At 40.1% G+C, this 20,801-nt stretch overlaps 1 protein-coding gene across 12 annotated transcripts in view; it reads right to left on the bottom strand.

Annotated features, from left to right (window-relative positions):
• Huwe1 (HECT, UBA and WWE domain containing E3 ubiquitin protein ligase 1) overlaps positions 1-20,436 on the bottom strand; it is a 148,314-nt gene extending 127,878 nt beyond the window's left edge. For 8 of the 12 annotated variants that reach the window (XM_036174362.1, XM_036174361.1, XM_036174370.1 and 5 more), the window contains exons 1-2: positions 17,740-17,983; positions 14,324-14,467 (exon numbers count right to left, since the gene is read on the bottom strand). The gene's annotated coding sequence lies outside the window, so the exon portion shown is untranslated. Of the gene's footprint in view, positions 1-14,323; positions 14,468-14,782; positions 14,801-17,739; positions 18,021-20,041; positions 20,238-20,345 lie in introns of those variants that run through there. The other 4 variants (XM_036174363.1, XM_036174364.1, XM_036174371.1 and 1 more) reach the window with 4 other exon arrangements.
• Between the last annotated feature and the right edge of the window lie 365 nt (positions 20,437-20,801).

Genomic DNA, 20,801 nt, shown 5'->3' with positions numbered 1-20,801 from the left:
TAAGCCAGATATTCTACACATGAAAACTGATATGAAGACATCAAAAGAAAAAAAAACTGATATGGTCCTTCTACAAATTGCATATGAAGAATAACATTAACTGTAAGTATGTATTAATCTCCAAACCAGGAAACTTAAAGTGCTGATATTAACCAAGTTAAACTGACTTTGTTAACAGTAAGATTGAGAGGCCCCACTCTTATTCTCAAATTAAGTCTCTATTACTTCTCCAAATGTTAAGTAGCCTATTAATATGTAGGCTATATGACTTAATAATCAAAGACTGTAACTAGATCTCAACTATTTTGAGTGGGTTCAAACAAACTTGGAATATGCTCAACTGAAGATTTTACTGTACAGTTTCAGAGAAACTATGCATAGCAATTATTCGTAAGTCTATAAACTCCTAAAGATTTTACTGAAAACTTATGATGAAAACAACCTCAAACTTACAAATCTGCTATGTGGATAAAATTAGTTCACTGATAAAAGCTGTACCAAGTTCTTTCAGGGAAGGCATGGGGAGTAATGAAGAAAGATTGAATTCAGGACCTTGCACTTGCTAAAGCAAGTACTGTATCATTAAGGATATCCCAGCACCAAAATAAAGCTTTAAAATAAATAAAACACACTGGAATCAGAAAGATGGCTCAGTGGTTAAGAGAACTGGCTTCTCTTCTAGACCCAAGTTCCATTCTCAGCATCCACATAGTAGCTCATAACCAGAGGCTCCAATGTCTTTTCTGGTCTCTACAGGAACCAGGGACAAACATGTCAAACATACTTACAGGCAAAACATCCATATACATAAAACACACACACACACACACAAAACACACACACACACACACACACACACACACACACACATTTAATTACACACACACAAAATGCAAAACCAAAAAAAAAATGGTACTACCCTCTGATTCAGGACCAACTGTGTATTAACAACTGAGAATGATTATAATATTGTACATTAGTAGTTTTAAGTGAAATGTAGTTGATAAAAAATGGAGCCATTCAATAATCTGGATATAATAAGAATTGACAAATGAGAATCATATGAAATTAAACAGCTTCTACACAGCAAAGTGAACTATTAGAATAAATAAACAATCCAAAGAGAGGGAGAAACTCTGCCTGCTAATCATCTAACAAGGATTAATACCCAAAATCTAGAAAGAACAAGAAAAATCGGTAAATGGCCAAAGAACAAAAACTTCTCAAAAGAAATACAAATGGTCAAAAATCCTGAGAAAACAAAGTTCATCTGATATTTGCCCTTTTTTTTCCTAAATAGTAAATATATCCCTTTCACAATTTAAAACAGTTGATAATCCCAGCACTTGGGAGGCAGAGGCAGGTGAATCTCTGTGAGTTCGAGGCCAGCCTGGTCTCCAAAGCGAGTTCCAGGAAAGGCGCAAAGCTACACAGAGAAACCTTGTCTCGAAAAACAAAACAAAGCTGATCAGTGGTGGTGCACGCCTGTAATCCCAGTACTCGTGAGGCAGTGGCAGGTGGATCTCTTTTAGTTCGAGCCCAGGTCTATACAGAGCTTGTCCAGGACAGGCGCCAAAGCTACAGAGAAACCCTGTCTCGAAAAACCAAAAAATAAAAAAAATTTTTAAAAAAAAATTTCCTCCAATGGGACCATTCATTCTGCACTTTGATAGAAGGCACCTAGTGGCACATTTAGAAATTGAAACAAGTTGCTTAAAGAAAACCTACAGTATTTTAACAAGCTCAATACTGGACTGGTTAACTTGTGCTTGGTGCCTAACTCCACTATACAACTATGGCTTGTGCTTGGTGCCTAACTCCACTATACAACTATGGCTAAGTTATTACCCATAAATATGGGCCCATAAAATAAACCTGATATGGATAGTAAGTTCCCTATTCTATATTTTCTATTAGGATATGGAGAAGATTGTACTATTTAAAAGCTCCTGGTGCAGTAATGAATCACTTAACAGAAATAAGAAATGTACTGTTATGGAGATTTCATTATTGTGGAAACATCCTAAAGTAGATGTCTGCAAAGATTGCTACTCACTAATACAATCTTTCACCATCAGGCAATGTCATTTTCTGTATCTGCAATTCATCACTGACCTCTAAGAGTAGCAAAAACAAATTAGTCATGTACCATGTTTCAAAGCCAAGTGTGGTGGAACATGCCTGTAATCATGACACGTGCCTGAAATTGCAGCAGGAGAGAATCAGAAATTTAATGTCATCTTCCAATACTGAATAAATTCTTGATAAATACAGTTGAGTTTCTGTGCTACACTGTGTATCTTCTCAAAACCAATCACAAACAGAAACTATAATATCAGAGAGCACACAGCTCTAGAGGTAGAGATCTATACTGCCCATGAAGCTAGTCTTTGTTTTTAAAAGCAAAGCTATCGAAAATGTTTGGCATAAAAGGTTGTCAAGTGAAACCTCCATTAGTGTTTTTTAAAACACAAGGCTGGGGACTGAATCAAGGGCCTCACATGACAATAGCACTGAACTAACCCTTAGCTTGATTTATTCTTTTAAAGGCTGATGTCAAACTATACAAGAGAATTTATAGGGCAAAGATCTGGACTCCAGAATGGGTGAAAATTGCAAGGAACTCCACAATCTTACCCCATAAAAATATACCAACTGATAAAGGTAATGGAGATCTATTTGCATAGCACCAATACTAGTTGTGGTAGTTTGAATGTAATTGGCCCCCATATATTCATAGAAAGTGGTACTATACGGAGGTGTGGGTTTGGAGTAGATGTGGTCTTGTTGGAGGAAGTGTGTCACTGTGGAGGTGGGCTTTGAGGTCTCATATGCTCAAGCCATGCCCAATGTCTGTTCACTTCCTGTTGCCTTCAAATCAAGATGTAGAACTCTCAGCTCCTTCTCTAAGGTGTCTGCCTGCATACTGCCATGTCCCACCATAATAGACTAAACCTATGAACTGTAAGCCACTGTATTAAATGTTTTCCTTTATAAGAGTTTCTGTGATCATGGTGTCTCTTCACAGCAATAGAAACTCTAAGGCACTACTATATCCAGGTTTATGCAAGTTTGTGCTCTTTTTACAAGTTTATCAAGGCTTACCATAAGGTGCTATAACAATGTACATCATTCTGGAACATGTTAAACATAGCATAGTGGGTTTTTTTGTTTTGTTTTTAAGAGTAAGAGGGTGCCGGGCAGTGGTGGCACAGCCTTTAATCCCAGCACTCGGGAGGGAGAGGCAGGCGGATCTCTGTGAGTTCGAGGCCAGCCTGGTCTATACAGAGATAGTCCAGGACAGGCTCCAAAGCTACAGAGAAACCCTGTCTCAAAAAACCAAAAAAGAGTAAGAGGGCAATCTGGCTGGAAGTATCAATTTGGGGAGGGGATTTCAAGGCAGGATTTCTCTGTGTAGCCCTGGCTGTCCTAGAACTCACTCTGTAGAGCTGGCTGGCCTGGAACTCACTCATAAAGATCCGCTTGTCTCTGCATCCCAAGTGCTGGGATTAAAAGTGTGCACCACTACTACCTAAATTTTTACATTCTGGTTCTGAAATTTTCTCAGAGAAATAAACCTATGAAGATTCCTTTATTAGGATGCTTCTATCCTTTTTTATTTTGTTCAACACTTATTTATATCAAATGTCTACTGTGTACTGGTAAGCATTAAGATAATGAAAACTGTAACATAAAGGTTAACACAAGAAAATAGGAATAATGCACTCATCAGAATATAATTCATCCATTTAAAATGCTATACAAAGATATACAGTAACACAGACCTACTACAGAGGACAACGGAACAGCACATTTGAAATACCATTTTCTGGGTAAGCAAGATGGTTCAGTGGGGAATTGGGCTTGCAGCACAAGCCTAACAATCAGAGCTTAATTTCCAGAACCTGTGTAAAGGTAAGAGCCCTATAAACACACATCATGTACACATACCGTTATAAGTAAAATAAAAATAAAAAGAGGTAAAGAAAAAAATATCATTGGAGATGAAGGTGGTAGAGCACATACCTGGTATGTGTGAGGACCTGGGCTCCATCTCCAGCATTGCAAAATAAATAAAAACACCATTTTACACTGATTTGGAGGAAATGGCTGAATAAAAAGTTTTAGGATCCCTGAGCAAATATGAATGTGGACTGGATGTTTATAATACTTAAAGATTGTGGTTTTAAAGGAGATATTTTAATGAGGTTTCATCCTTACTTCATATGACTCAGAACACAAAACATATACACTCTTTCATATTTCTTTTTTTCATCATTATTTTGTAGTGCTAGGGAACAAACCCAGGGTACCAAATCTTTAGTCCAACTTAAAAGGAACATTCTCAGGGGCTGATGAGATAGTAGGTATAAAGGCACTTGGCAAAAGTTCAGCAACCTGAGTGAAGATCTCCAGAACCCATGTATAGGTGCATGAAGAGAGCCTCAAGTTGTCCTCTGACCTCCAAACATGTGCTCCCCCTGAAATCACACATACATACACTAATAAAGGAGTATTTCTAAATATGTATGTCTAAATCACTCACTAACACACTCACACATGCACGCAAGCACACACCAACACAAATATACATTCATTTAGGATATACTGGCTTAAAGAAAAGTTTTAAAAGAATATGCTATAACCCCAAATAGCATTGAGCTGAGTGGTGTAATTTCAGGAACAATGAAAACTCATCTATTGTTTATCACTATGATGTTAGATCAGTAGCAAGTCTGGGCATGGTGGCACACACCTTTAATCCCAGAGACAGATGGATCTCTGTGAGTTCAAGGCTAGCCTGGTCTACACATGAGTTCTAGAACAGTAAAGGCTATGTAGAGAGAAACTATCTTAAAAAAAATCAAGGGCTAGAGAGATGGCTCAGAGGTTAAGAACACTGCTTGTTCTTCCAGAGGTCCTGAGTTCAATTCCCAGCACCCACATGGTGGCTCACAACCATCTGTAACAAGATGTTTCCCTCTTCTGGTCTGCGGGTGTACATGCACTGTATACATAATCAATAAATAAATCTTTTAAAAAAATCCAAACAAACCAAGTGTTTTCAAACAATTGTTACTATAAATTTAGCAAAAAGGGCCATTCCCAATGCATTCTTACTAAATGGTTTTATAACACCTTAAATGCTATATAAACTTAACACCACTTAATAGTAGCCGACTTTGTACTATATTACCTATGGACACTGTTTTAAGATTAGGCTTAGGCTGGGTGGTGGTGGTGGACATCTTCAATCCCAGCACTCTGGAGGCAGAGCCAGGAGGATTTCTTTGAGTTTGAGGCCAGCCTGGTCTACAAAGCGAGATCCAGGACAGGCACCAAAACTACACAGAGAAACCCTGTCTCAAAAAACCAAAAAAGAGGGGAGGGGAGGGGAGGGGAGGGGAGGGGAGGGGAGGGGAGAAAGAAAGAAAGAAAGAAAGATAGATTGTTGGATGGCTATCATTGCCCTAATTTAAAGGGCAAGGAAACTGACTCAATTTGTCCCCAAGTAACATAGCCTTTACTTATTATTTTACACAAATTAAATGGTTTTATCTTTGCAGAGTACTCTATAAATGCAGTATTTAAAAATATAATACTGTACTTAAAGGCTCAACACAACCTATAAAGCACAAACTTTGTGTATGTATAGGACTTTTGATAAGCATCTTATCAAAAGGTCCATTCAAATATTAATTTGTATATTAATATCTCTTTGTATATTTGATTATCAACAACTGGGTGTAAGAGTATATATTCATGTATTTTAGGGAGAACAGAGGGAAAGAATAGGGAAGGAAGTGAGAAGACTGTAAACCAGTTGTAATAGCAACTGAATGTGCCACTGTGAATTCTCACCTTGGTCCAAACCCTTTTCTTATTATTATTACCTTGTACTCATAGAAGACAATTGCAGGGTTTCTCAACCAGCAGCAGTCTTAAAGACTGAGGAAGCAGTGGGGCAATAGTGGTGCACCCCTTTAATCCCAGCACTTGAGGCTAGCCTAGTCTACACAAAGCTACACAGAGAAACTGTCTCGAGGAAAAAAAAAAAAAAAGACTGAGGAAGCACACAAAAATTAGGAAACCTATGCTTATTCAACTAAACGGAGAGGCAAGATCAAAGAAGAATGAAAACGAAAACTTTACTTTAAAAATGAACAGAGCTGGGTGTGCCAATGCACACTTGGAATCCTATCATTCAGAAGGCTGAGGAGAATGACACATTCACGGATAACCTACACCAAATAATTAAGAAAACAAAAACAACAGTTTCCACTTACTGAACCATACATGGTCCTTTAAATACTACATAAAATAAATGGTTTTAAAGGAGTTATTATTCAGTAACTCTTTTCTAACTTTATTGATGTTGGTGAAATTGATTACTATTGCAAGGATTCATTATAGATTAAGCAGGTTATAGCAGAATAGAATAGACAATGAACAGTAAGGAGCTATGTAAAAGGAGAAAGATCATGGCAACCAATGCAGTATATATAGCACCACAACACTGATTCCAATAACCAAATGAAAAAGGTATTTCCAAAGATGAAACAAAAGATTAACTTATCCAAACTGTAAAGTGAAAAGCCCCAAATCTAGAACTGCCTGGACTCCATGCTGTCTACTTTTACCAAGACTTTTCAAACGTTCCCACTTAAATTCTAATAAAAAATCCCCATTAATCAAGGAAAAAAACATAGGGACAGATGCAACCTGGGAAGGTCAAGTGGAAAAAAAGAGAAAATGGTGACTGGGTAGAAAGCTCAGTCAGGGGCTGGAGAGATGGCTCAGAGGTTAAGAGCACTGGCTGTTCTTCCATTGGTCCTGAGTTCAATTCCCAGCAACCATATGGTGGCTCACAACCATCTACAATGAGAGATCTGGTGCCCTCTTCTGGTCTGCAGTCATACATGCTGTATACATAATAAATAAATAAATCTTTAAAAAAAATAAGCTCAGCACTACCATGGCAAAGAGAAAATTTCCTTCAACCTCACCTTTTGTCTTATCACATTAGCAGATTCCAGCTCTGGGACAGAAATGTTCAATAAGGCTGGCAGGTAGATCTGTGTGTGAGTTCAAGGCCAGCCTGGGCTACAGAGTGAGTTCCAGGGCAGGCTCCAAAGCTATCTCGAACACACCGCCCCCCCCCCAAAAAATAAGCCTGAACATCCAGATATACCGATTGCAAGGAAACTACCAAAGACTAGGGTTTGTGCCAAGAACAACCCGAAACCAACGTTGTCATATCCATATAGTCTTCCTAGCCAGAAGATAAAACCATTTGAACTTCAAAACATTAGTTTCACAAATGTTTATATCCTTAAGTACCTAATTATTACACATTCACATAACCTAAGAGACCAAATAACATAAAGAAAAAGTAACACATAACCTTCTGAAGCTACAGGGAAGAAAATCATTATATCAATGGTTGTATTTAGGGGCTAGAGAGATAGCTCAATGGTTAAGAGAGCTTCCTGCTCTTCCAGAGAACTGGAGTTTGGTTCCAAGAACCACAATGGCCTTTAACTCCAACTCCAAAGTACCCTTTTCTGGCTTCCATGGGCACCTGTACATAGCATACACTAAAGACATTTTTTTTTAAAAATAAAGCTATGTTTAAATAGAGAAACAGAGAAAAGGCTGGGTGTGAATCATACCTGTAACCCAAAACTCAGAAAGCAAAACCAGGATGATACTGTGAGCTTAAAGCTAGCCTGGGCTGCATAGGGAGTTCCAAGCCAGACCTAAAAAGAAAAGGAACTAAGACAACTCAATCAGTAATAATATGCTTACTTGCAAGCCTAGGTCCTAGGCTCCAGAATCCACATTTAAAACAAAACAAACAAAAACAAATGGTATTGTATGCTCATAATACCATCATTGGGAAGACAGAGAAGTTCCTATCTCAAAGCCAACAAGAAATAAATATGGGTGAACAACAACTGAGAAATAACACTTGAAGCTAGTCTGGCTTCTACAAACACACACACACACACACACACACACACACACACAAACACACTTTTTTAAGAGACAAAAACTGTCTGGGCAGCGGTGGTGCACGACTTTAATCCCAGCACTTGGGGAGGCAGAGCCAGGCAGATCTCTGAGTTTGAGGCCAGCCTGGTCTACAGAGGGAGATCCAGGACAGGCACCAAAACTACACAGAGAAACCTTGTCTTGAGAGAGAGAGAGAGAGAGAGAGAGAGAGAGAGAAACTGAGTGTTCATCCTGCATAACCAAGTAAAAAAAATAAGGGAAAATATAAAATGACAGCATTGAAACATTATTTCGCTGTTACCAGTGGTTTAATGAATTAAAAGAAAACTCAATCATCAAAACACAATGTTGTGAATAAACATGTACCCTCCAATGTTTGTCAAAGGGAATGAACCTGAATTTATCACACCTCTGGACCCAGCTGCTAATGTGCAGGAAATAGAACACTGATCTAGGATTACATTTTGAGAATCCTTACAACAGAGGGTTTCAAAACTGCTTTTAGCTAAAGGCAATACTAAATAAACTGCTCTCAGTCTTGGTCAGAACAGCTTCTTTTTGCAGTTAATTTAGACTAAAAATAAGTGACTGAGTGGCCACCCATACACGAAAAATTTACATCAACCCTGCCCCCAAGGCTCAGGGAATATTTAGGAAGAGGAGGCAGAAAGAATGTAAGAGCAAGAGGAAAGGGAGGAATGCTATAAAATAATGTCTTCTGGATATGGCATGAGCATTGCATTCATAAACTCACAGCAGCTCTGGTACCTGTCTGTACAGGATAAAGCCAATCAAAATTCCAACACTGATGGGGGAGGAACACCCAAGGCCTACCCCTAGCTGAGGAACTACAGACAGCTGATGGCTACTGGGGAAGAGAGTCATTTTTCTTTGGGAAAGTGGTCACTGTTAAGTTGCACATGCTCCAAAGGATGGTGGCTCCACACCCATGCACATATGGACAACAATAATCAGATTCCGTTATTTCTCTTTTAAAAGAGTGGAAACATAGGGGCTGGAGAGATGGCTCAGAGGTTAAGAGCACTGACTGATCTTCCAGAGGTCCTTAGTTCAATTCCCAGCAACCACATGGAGGTTCACAACCATCTATGAGATCTGGTGCCCTCTTCTAGCCTGTAGTCATACGTGCTGTATACATAATAAATAAATAAATCTTTAAAAAAAAAAAAAGAGTGGAAACATGAAGCCAAGATAGGAACTAGAGGAGTTAATGACCAAAATGCACTATATACAAAGAATGTATTTATTTCAACTGAAGGTGGTATTAACAGGACTAAAGAGTGAATGAAGTATTTCACTCAGTCTGAGAAAGCCGAGCCTAGAAACAATAACATAACATTCTGTGCCAACTACAGATACATGCTAGTGTTCTGACCATTAGCACCACTATCACCTGGAAACCCACAAATGCAAAAACCTACTACCCCTCAAATTATGAAATCAGAAATTGAGGATAGGACACAGCAACCTATTTTAACAAACCCTCTAGGTGATTGACGTTCCCTTAAGTTTCAGTCACTGTTTTATACCACATCCCCTTCTGTTTTGGTTTTTCGTAGCCTTGGCTGTCCTGGAACTAGCTCTGTAAACCAGGCTGTCCACCTGAGGCATGCACCACCACTGGCTTAAGAGCCACTGTTTTAAGTATGATTCATGCATTAACTCATGTTCAACTTATCCAAATCCTAAGCAATGATAGGCAACATCACTACTTTATAGAGGAACAACTACACTACAGCATAAAGAGGTTAATTTATACAATATATTACAGCAGGTAAGAAACAGGGTTAGCACTCTTGGGCATATACTCAAGGGATGCTCAATCATATCACAAAGATACATGCTCAACTATGTTCACAGCAGCACTATTTTGTAATACCCAGAACCTAGAAAACACCTAGATGCCCATCAACTGAAGAATGGATTAAGAAAATGTGATACATATACATAATGGAGTACTACTCAGCAGAGAAAAACAATGACAGCATGAAATTTGAAAGCACATTGATGGAACTAGAAAATATTATCCTGAGCGAGGTAGCCCAAACCCAGAAGGACAAACATGGTATATACTCACTCATAAGTGGATTCTAGATAGAAAGCAAAGAACAATCAGACTGCAACCCACAGAACCAGAGAGGATATATAGCAGGGGGGACCCTAGGATGACTGTGACTTATATAAGTTTTTGTTTTAGTCAATTACTGGGCAAGCCTCAATGTAACATTTCACTAATAGGATAAGAATTTATACTGTATCAAGCTAATAGAAAAATAAATAAATTCTTAAAAAAATACACCATTAGGGGGAAAAAAAACAGGGTTAGAACTTAAACTGAGGGAATCTTCTTATTCATTTTACAGAAGTCTTTCCACCAGTAAGAACTCAATTGGTGTTGGGGAACTGGTGGTGCACACCTTTAATCCCAGCACTCAGGAGGCAGAGGCAAGCAGATCTGAGTTGAGACCAGCCTGGTTTAGAGTGAATTCCAGGACAGCCAGAACTGTTTCAGAGAACCCTGTCTCGAATAACAAGGAAGAAAAGAATTCAATTGGCAGAATGCTATAACAAAAGTGGAAGACAACTTTCCAGCAGTGGCACATACCTATAGTTTCAACTACTAAGGGTAAAGCAAGAGATCACCTGAGCATAAGGATTCAAAGCCAGCCTAGGGTTGGGAGAAGCAAACTATATGGAAAAACACCAAAGACCAGAATATGCTTCAATAAAAAATAGGCAAATAATTTAGCAAATTATAACCATAAAAATTATCTTTAAGAACTGTTCTAAAACGTAAGTAACTACCAAGCCAAACATTTCTAATTATAAGGATTTAAAACCTTGAGTTGTACTAAAGGTGATACATAAATTCATAGCAGTTCATGTGCACTTAGCAACCTTTTAATTTTCTTAGAATTATTTAATGGGTATGAGTGTTTGGCCTCATGTGTACTATGCGTGTGTCTGATGCACCAAGCAGTCAGAAGAGAGTACCAGAGCCCCTGAAACTGGAATTATATACGGTTGTGTGCTACCATATGGGTGCTGGGAACCAAGCCTGGGTCCTCTGACAAGAACAACAAATGCTCTTAACTCAACTTTTAATTTTAAACATGAAATGTATTTTAAGTCCTCCTACTTTTTACTTCTAGCCGCCTTTATTTACCACCATTGCAAAGATAAAAACTGCTTTCTTTCAACACTTAACACAACATGAACAAAGTCTCTAAGTTGAAAAAATTTAACATATAGTTCAATCAGCAGAATCAGATCTACTATACAATTTCCATTTGGTGATGCTTCATTTTTATTTTATGTTTATTTGTGTTTTGCCATGGTATCGGGTCCCCTACAAGTTGCAAGCTGCCATGTGGATGCTAGGAACTGAAACCAGGTCCTCTGGAAGAACTGTCAGCACTCTTAACCACTGAGCCATCTCTCCATCCCCTTGTTGGTACTTCATAAATTCAAAACAAATTTTAACATTCTGTGAAATCATTTTGCATGTCAACATTATGATTTTAAGACAACTGATGGAAATTTTTTTGTTTTTGTTTTGTTTTTCTAGACAGGGTTTCTCTGTGTAGCTTTGCACCTTTCCTGAACTCGCTTTGTAGACCAGGCTAGCTTCGAACTCAGAGATCCCCCTGCCTCTGCCTCCCGAGTGCTGGGATTAAAGGCGTGCGCCACCACTGCCCAGCTGGAAAACTTTTTAAGGAAACACAAAGTTGAAAATTATCAGGTTAACTAACACCTCAAGCAAACTTGTTTTACTCAGAGGCACTCCTTCTTCATTCAAAGCATTTCTATAACCAGAAAACCAAGACTGTCAACAAGTACATCAAGTTTTACCAACTCAACCTCTATGACACAGCTAAGAGGCTTCCGGAGAATCTTAAGAGCTGAATTATCCCTGACATTAACATATACAAACATTTGGTAACCAGTCATTGAAAAAAGGAATAAAAAAAACAATACAAGAAATCCTAAGAGCACACAACACAAGCAGCCTTGTGTCTGCTGGTGAGATCATTGCAGAGCAACCTAACATGGTCACAGCTACACAACAGACTTAACTTAACCTTACTCCATAAGAAGCAATGTGGGGCCAGGCGGTGGTGGCACACGCCTTTAATCTCAGCACTCGGGAGGCAGAGCCAGGTGGATCTCTGTGAGTTCGAGGCCAGCCTGGGCTACCAAGTGAGTTCCAGGAAAGGCGCAAAGCTACACAGAGAAACCCTGTCTCGAAAAACCAAAACACACACACACACACACACACACACACACACACACACACACAACAAAAGGAGAATTAAAAACTCAACACTGTTTCCATTGTGAACTTCCAGTGTTAAGAAGGGAGTGATTCAAATATTGGAATGCCCACTGTGCACAATTCTGTACCAGTTATCCTAGTTTCACAAACTCAGGTTTGGGCCTAAGTGATTTTGTTTAAATTACAGAAACTGAAGTGTAAATATTTAATCATTATATCCAAAATGCTCAAAATGTTTTCTGTTGGAAGCATGAACTCCCAAGAAATCATTTAATATTAAATCAATTTTCAAACAAGGACTTATTCCTCCAATAATGAAAGAGCTGAAACACCTGAACTCTAATCATTGATTCATAATCATATTCAAATACTTCTAAAATTTTTCATGACTTCCATTTTCTGCCCCTTTAACTTGCAATTTTTACCATTTTAATGACTGGCACAAGTAACTCTGCCCACATTTGGGTCTATGTTAAAGGCTGGCTGGAGCCTTTATGTTCAAGTCCCATTTTCTGGTTTTGACCATAGAAAGAACATAGTACAGACTTCAGAATGGCTAATGCTGCAAAAGATATGAAGGGGGCAATTTATAAGAATTTGTGCTGGGGGAACCCTAGGACAATTATACAATTGAATGTAAAATCTGAAAGTAATGAAGCTCCCAAAAACTTTTAATATTGTGACTTCAAGAACTGTGTAACAGTCAACCAGTTCTTAATAGCTAAGTTCTGGGTCAAAGACACTGGGATAACACCAAAATAAAAAGAACATTGTAACAGAGCATAAAAACAACCAAACTACCTAAGAATATTGCAAAAACACATGAAAAAACCCAAATACAATTAGGTCATTATCTAGAAAACATTAGCTTTTTCTTCCAAAAGGTCTGTATTTCATGTGGAAAACAGTTAAGTGGGACCAGGACATGGAACTAAAATCAAATCAAACTGCCACACAAAAAAAGAACCTGTGACTAGCTATTTTAGTATACCGACTAGGCCAGCAGTATCAACTCCAACTGGAATAAGTGATTACTACCATTGTTTCATTACAATAGGTTCTCTAAAGTCTTTAATGAGAATAGACATTGGTATGGGTTGTGATTATCAAATGTGAGAAAAATGTGATAAGATAATTTAATAAAGCTCAGTGGTAGAGTGCTCGCCTAGCAAGTACAAGGCCCTGGGTTTGATCCTCAGCTCAAAAAAAAAAAAAAAAAAAAAAAAAAAAGGAAAAAGAAAAAAAAAAGATATAACCTGAAGATTAAAATACAATTAAAGTCTACAAACTGTTTGGTAAGTGGACTTTTCTCTGGATCCAGAGTCAAACAAACTATAATTGAAACAAAGTATCAGGGGAATTTAAAAACTAGCCTATTTTCTACTTTTAAAATTCAATTTCTTCAATTATGAAAATGATTTTGTGGTTATACAGTCAAGAACTCTCAGCTATCTATTAAATATTTGCATAGATAAAAATAACATGTGCCAGGCGGTGGTGGCACACGCCTGTAATCCCAGCACTCAGGAAGCAGAGGCAGGTGGATCTCTGTGAGTTCGAGGCCAGCCTGGGCTACAGAGTTCCAGGAAAGGCACAAAGCTACACAGAAAAACCCTGTCTTGAAAAACCAAAAAGAAAGAAAGACAGGAGGGGTTTATTTCAAAGTAATTCCATGGGAAGGAGATGCCAAAGGGTAAAACTAGAAAGGCTGAAATTTGATAAATGTTAAAAGTACCTGGTGGAGGGGGCATCATACCACTTGGTTTACTATGTTTCAAATTTTTGTAAATTATTTTAAAAATCATGTACTGATCATATGCATTTAGACAGTTCTCTTTAATTTAGTAATGACCTCCATCCACTAAAATGTTAAAAAACAAAAAAGATCACATCTGATCCACACAATGGAACCAAAGTAGCACAAGCACAAAACGGAAATACCAGTCCCATCTCCATTTCAAGATGTAAAATACAAATACCACCCACAAAGATCTAAATAAAAAAACTAACCTAAAATCACAGCCAATCATAGTCATCCTGGTGGGAAATCCCAACACTGCTCCAACAGCTTCCTGAAACTTCCTGACCAAGTTCTGGTCTGCTGGTTTGTTCCTCTGAAGCACTACAGCCACTCAAGTCAGGCTACTGGAGGACCTACAAAATAAAAAGGTCAGGGGAAAGAAGTATATATTTATTAGAATGGGGGGGTTACCATTATATCAAAATTTAAACAGTTATTTCTGAAGCAATAGCCCTTGAACACCAATTTGCATTTTTTGGACCTACTCTGAGCAGTAACTAAAGAACTCAGAAATCAATAGCTATAGTGTTTCTAATGACACTTAGACAATACTCCTGAAAACTGTTTTCAACCCAAACAAAATGATGGCATGTTTAACAAACTGATACTAAGGAAAATGCATATTATTCTTGTGAAAAAAAGCTGTACACATTAACATTATTTTTCACCTTCATAAGTGCTTTTTTTGGCCATACTGGAAGACAAACGATAAACATCCTGGAAATTCAGGTTGACCTTTGTCACTGAATCTTAGACAAAGTTTTTATTTGGTACTGCCACTCCTTCCTCTCTTCTCAGAGATCTTCCTAGAATAAATTAAACCTTTTAGGTCATGCCTAGATCATCATTCCCAGATTTATTATAATGCTGAAGGACAAGAATCAAACTGAGAGTTAATTGGTGATTATGGCTTAACCCATTGTAAAAGGCACCAAGACAAGAATCTCAAGTGACCTGTCTTCCAATGAGAGGAAATTCATTTACCTAGAGCACCTCCAACTCAAACAAACCCTAAAGCTCAAAACTGAAATTCATATATAGTTAATTATCAGTTACCCACTGAAAATTTCAGTGGCAGTGTACTTCTTACCACCATATTCCTATTTCAACCCCATCACCCAACCAACACAATTAGTTAAAAAAAAACTCTAATATTAATCTAATAAAAACATTAATAAGGAAAATTAATCCCAAGCCAAATATGTTAGAAAATATAAAATGGCAAAAGCACAACAGGAGGAATTATCAACGAGCCAGCTGTGGTTGCCTCTGGGAGGGGAAAATGCTGGTATTTAGTTAGATCAACCTTCCTAATGTCTTGCATATAGGTATTATCCAATTTTAAAAAAAGATGTCTCCATACTGACCTGAAGGACTAAATACGGTGGAAGTAATAACAAAATCTAAGAAAAGTTCTCTTTAATACTGCAAAATAGTATGGCATGAAATTTCATTACTTTTGTGGGGTGAAGGACAGGACAGACTGTCTTTGAAGGAATAGCAGAAATGAGCAGGCAAGGGATGAGACACTCCCTTCCAAAAGGTAGAACACTCGGGTGTGGTTCATGACAGAAACATAGCTGGTGGTCATTCCAAGAGAATGATTTTACACTCACTCAGCCTTACACTAGTAGGAGCTTCAAAGAGTGGGAACACATTTAAACATCATGAGCCATTGATCATACAAAGTGGTTCATGAGGACAAAAAAATACAAAGCAGATAGGGAGTTGATAGGTATTATTCCTACACATAAAAATTTATAGCTGATGGGCTGGGGAAGATGGCTCAGAGGTTAAGAGCACCGACTGCTCTTCCAGAGGTCACGAGTTCAATTCCCAGCACCCACATGGTGGCTCACAACCATCTGAAATAAGATCTGGCACCCTCTCCTGTTTACATAATAAATAAATCTTTTGAAAAAATTATAGCTGAATAACATTTTAAAAAAATTTTATAAATAAAGGTAGCATGACATAAAAACATCTACCAACATATTCTCATATAACAAGGCACCCAAATTTGTGTTCCTATGAGCCAGGCACTTGACAAATTTTCTCAATAATTCTAGCAACAATCCTTTTAAGTTAAGCATTACTATTCTCATTATATAGAGGAACAGAAATCTGAAAATTAATTTGCCCAAGGTCATGAGTTCAATGTGAACAGAAGCAAACACTATTTTCTATACCAGGCTGCTTCCCATGAATGGGAACACTGGTGCTAAAAGTAGTAATTCAAAACATGTTGTCTACAGAGGAAACACATGATAGGGAATTAATTGTTTATAATAGAGGTGATGTGAGGGAAAAGGAAGTAAATTTAAAAGGAGCTTGACTGTTTAAGGTGTAAAACACGTGATGGAAGGAAAATGCATTGGAGGTCTGACACCTCACTAGGAGACTCTGTTCCTGGGAGTGGGAGGAAGAGTGGTTGAGAGAGTTCAAGGGGTAAGAAGTGAGAAGTACTTAAATGTTAACCAGCAGTAACCCCCCCCAAAAAAAAGATAGCCACAAACCAACAGGACTACAGAACTGAGGTGGGAAAGGGGGCGGGTCCCAGGGTTTGTAAAGTGGAAGGGGTTGGAAGGACAAAGTTTGATGGAGTAGGGGTGCGAACGAGAAGACCACTAAGAGTGCAATTATCCAACCATTGACCCGTTTATTGTTCTGCCCAAGAACGGCCTCAAAACATTCAAAGTTGAAATCAGTACCCTGTTCCCGCGTCAGGGATAAACAAGCCAAAGGACCTACCTAAGAAAATGGAAGGTTTCTATGGCTCCATCCACAAAGATGGAGTAAATGCAGGGAACAAGAAGGGTCTATTAACGTCTGCGCCAAAAGCACCATGGAAAGAGATGGAGAAGGCTAGATGATTCAGGCTAGACTCTAAATTAGGACTGGGGAGGAGGAGTGATAGGGAAAAATTTTTACTCCCCCCCTTAATAATGCATCCCAATATCCACGAAGCCGAGAGATCTGACAGGGAGACAGAATTTGGGGAGGGGAAGGAGTGATTCTTCAGATTGACCCCTCAACCTTAGCTCAAAAGCCGTGGGAAATGGGGCAGGAGAGCCCACCTCAAGTCAAGAAAAACTAGGGGTTTCATAAGGGTCGTCGCAAGGGCTGAAAAGAAACAAGCGCGCAAAAATGATATGGAGAGACCAGTCCTCAGTGCGTCCCCTCTCTCACCTTTTAATCTAATACCCAGCCCACTACCCAATGAACTATCGACTGCCTCCCACACTTCCCAACCCGCCCACTGCGACGACGAAAACGGAGGCGTAGAGCGATTGGTGGGGCAGAGGCAGGCCCACACGCGGCTCAGGCCGGTGGAAATGGTGTCGCCTTAACCGGTAAGAAACAGAGTGGTCTTCATCTCGGGCAAGATTTACCGGCACCACGACGTTTCGCCATTCGTCATTTCCTTAACGTCTGGTACCTGAGAAGCGTCACAAACGCGGATAGCTAACCCTTTAGTACCATGTACTAGCAAGACAGACATCAGCTTCCGCCGCCATCTTAACAGGCGGACCGACCCTAGTCACTGCCCCCCCCACCCCCAAGGTATCTCCGCCACCGCCGGCGAATCCCACGAGGACGTAACCCTGCTCCCGCGAGAACTCACCGGCTAAGAACAGCACCACCAGAAGACGCCGCTCGCGCCTCCGCAGCTCATGAACTCAGTAGCCAACCTTGGCCGCCTTCGCGTGATCCCAGGAGAACCTCCACCGGACCGGGAAAAACTGAACCCAGCCCGTCCCAGCCCTCTCCTTCCACCAAAGCTGAAATCGCTAAAGCTCCGCTCTCACCCCACGCGAAGCGAAAAAGCAAATGACGCACAACCTCACGGAGCACTGAGGGGCGGAGCCAGTATGCCGCCGCCGGCTCCCGCATGCGCTGTGGGAACTATCGCGATATTACGTTCAGCCTCGGCGAGACCTTCGCAATTCACTGCAGGATGCCGCCCGCGCCTCGCCTTTAGGAAACGTGAGATCTCGCGAGAGCGGGTGCACGCTCCTAAAAAGGAGAAAGGCGGGGCTTCGTGAAAATGACTGGGAGTTTTTCGGGGAAAGGGAGGAAGCTCTCGTCCTTTAGGGATCTCGCTTACCACGAGGTTTCCGACCCACTGCGGAGCCTTGCTACCAAACCTCGCGATGACACAGCTCAGCGCCAAATCTCGGCCATGTCTTGAAAACTGCCCCCGCCCCCGATTTAGGTGTCTAGAGCCTGCCTAGTGCTTGAGGAAAATTTAAAAAGTCAACCTGTTTATTCTCACGCTTCCAGCAGGGCTGTACCAATTAGCCAAACTCCATTCTGGAAGCGAAGAAATGAGTCCCCATTGTTACCTGCCTCGAGGAACGTGCTATCCTTAACTAACACATAAAAGATGTTCAGTATCACAATAAACACACAAATGCAAATGAAAACAATGACACAACAGTTTTTACTCATAGCATGGGGGGGGGATTTTAAAAGACCCAATATCCATATTTCTTCCTTCGCCGCACTGCAGGCTAACCTGAATCCATCTTAATCTAACTAAAGGCTCATATCATTAGTTCTACCTCCAAAGTCACCGGTTTTAACTACCGGAGCTTTACTCTAGCATAACCAAAAAGACCCAATAAAGTGGTTTTCTCCAAACAAAGGAGTCTGCCCTCAAAAGCAAATTCAAGCTTGGGGTGGGGAAGTAGGTGCGTGAAGATTTTAATATGGCAGTTTTTCCATGTCGAAACATTTGTTTCTCCAATAAATCTTGGGATCTATAGGCATTTCCATTCTAATGCATTGTTTTGTCTATTCTAATTTAAACATGCTTCTTTCAGAATACAGTTTAATAGTACAAGTATCCCCCATCTTTAGTTATCTTTAAAAACATTTTCTCGATTATTCTTAGCCATCCTCTCATCATGAACTTTAGAATCGTTAAGTTCCAAAAAACTTAGCATATTTATTGGAATTGCATCAATTGCATAAATCAATATAGAAAAATGGACAGCACTACAAAATTGAGCCTTCCTATTCAGAAGCATAATATTCCTTCTCCATTTATGCAAACGCTCTTCTTCTAGTGTATTCCTCAAAGTTTTACAGTTTACTTCCAGATATTTTCATTTTTCTTGGCATTTAGAGTGGGACTTTTTAGTATTAAAATTTCAAAATGTTCATTGCTTATATAGAGGAAAACATTTGACTATTCACTTTTGTAATTAGAAAAATAAAAATAAGCTCAAATATAGTAATAATCAGTAAAATGCAAATCAAGCAACAACATGTGATTTTTACTCTATAACTGGAAAAATATAAAGATTAGTAACAATTCATGTTGGCAAAGCTATGGAAAAATAAGCAATCTCGTACTACATTGGGGAGTGTAAATTATGGCCTTCGGGGAAGGGAATTTAGATAAATCTATCAAAATCCGAAATGCATACTTTTGATTCAGTAATTACTCCTCGAAGAATTTCTCCTACAGGAATACCCTCATACATGTGCATGAAACATACACAAACCCATTCATTACTGCATTACTTGCAATAGCCTCCTTCGCCCCCAAAGAAAACAAGCTAGAGTACAACAATCAGAATATGGTTAAATGCACTGTAGTCCAGGCATGCAATGCAACGGTATAAAAATGGAACAAATTCGGATTCCCTGATACACTGAGAGCTATAAGACATATTGTTTTAAAAAATTAAAGCAATGAGATAAAATGAATGTGTGTCCAGCACCATACATATACATATACATCAGAACACGCGCGCGCGCCCGAGGGGGCGCGCTTAGTAGTAACCATGAAGCCTGCCTGCTCGCCCCTCACTTTCCTTTTCCTCTGAGGCCGCCTTCCTCCAAGCCTTAAGAGAAAAACTGAAGGCCTAGCCTTTACTCCATCTCTAGGACCACTTGGCCAAGGCTAATGCCGGTACCTCGCATCCCCACTGTTGGCCGCTCTCTCGCGTGCTGTTCGCTGCTTCCCCGCTGTCCTGCTGTCCCCAAAGATGCAGCTAGCTCTCTGCTGGAGGCCGCTGAGGACTGGGGGAGGGGAGAAGAGGAGGGGTTCGGGGAAGGTTGCTGCTGCCGCCTGGTCCCTTCAGCAGCCTTTCCCGAAGGCTAAAGCAGCCACCTCCGAGCCTCGGAGCCGGATCCCATGGGAACTGCCCCCTACCTCGAGGAGTCAAAGATGGCCCGTCCCCCAGGCCTGGGAAGCGGGGAGGGAGGTACGACGCTCACCTCAGCCGCAGTGGCTCGGCGGGGCCTGCAACTGCGTGCGGGGTCTGCGGCCGGCAGCAATACAGTTTCCCCCCCAGCCCCCTCTCTCGGCCTCGGTTTAAAAAGCCTCCCCCCCTGCGGCTCAGCTCACACTGGATTTAAGGCTCCACCTACCACGCGATTAGCCCCGCCTCTGTCCCTTGAGAGGGCTCTGCTGATCCCTCCGTGGTGTATTCTGGACACCTTTCGAGGAGCTACTCAGGGCCCAATAAAGGCAGCCATAGAGGATAGTAGGATCACTAAGGAACTGGGATTTGATTCTTGTACAATGGAAATCCCTGAAGGGGATAAAACTTGGTTTACATTTAAAACATTAAGGAATGGGGAGTGATGGGTAAGAGGGCAAGATGGGACACATTGTGAAGGACCAGAGAAAGGGATAAGAACCACAGTGCACATCCACAACAACATTTTAGG

This window comes from Onychomys torridus, chromosome X, assembly GCF_903995425.1.
Source record: "Onychomys torridus chromosome X, mOncTor1.1, whole genome shotgun sequence".
NCBI classification, from domain to species: Eukaryota; Metazoa; Chordata; class Mammalia; order Rodentia; family Cricetidae; genus Onychomys; species Onychomys torridus.
The sequence above is the reverse complement of the archived record's forward strand: the minus strand, read 5'-3'. Positions and strand labels throughout refer to the sequence as shown.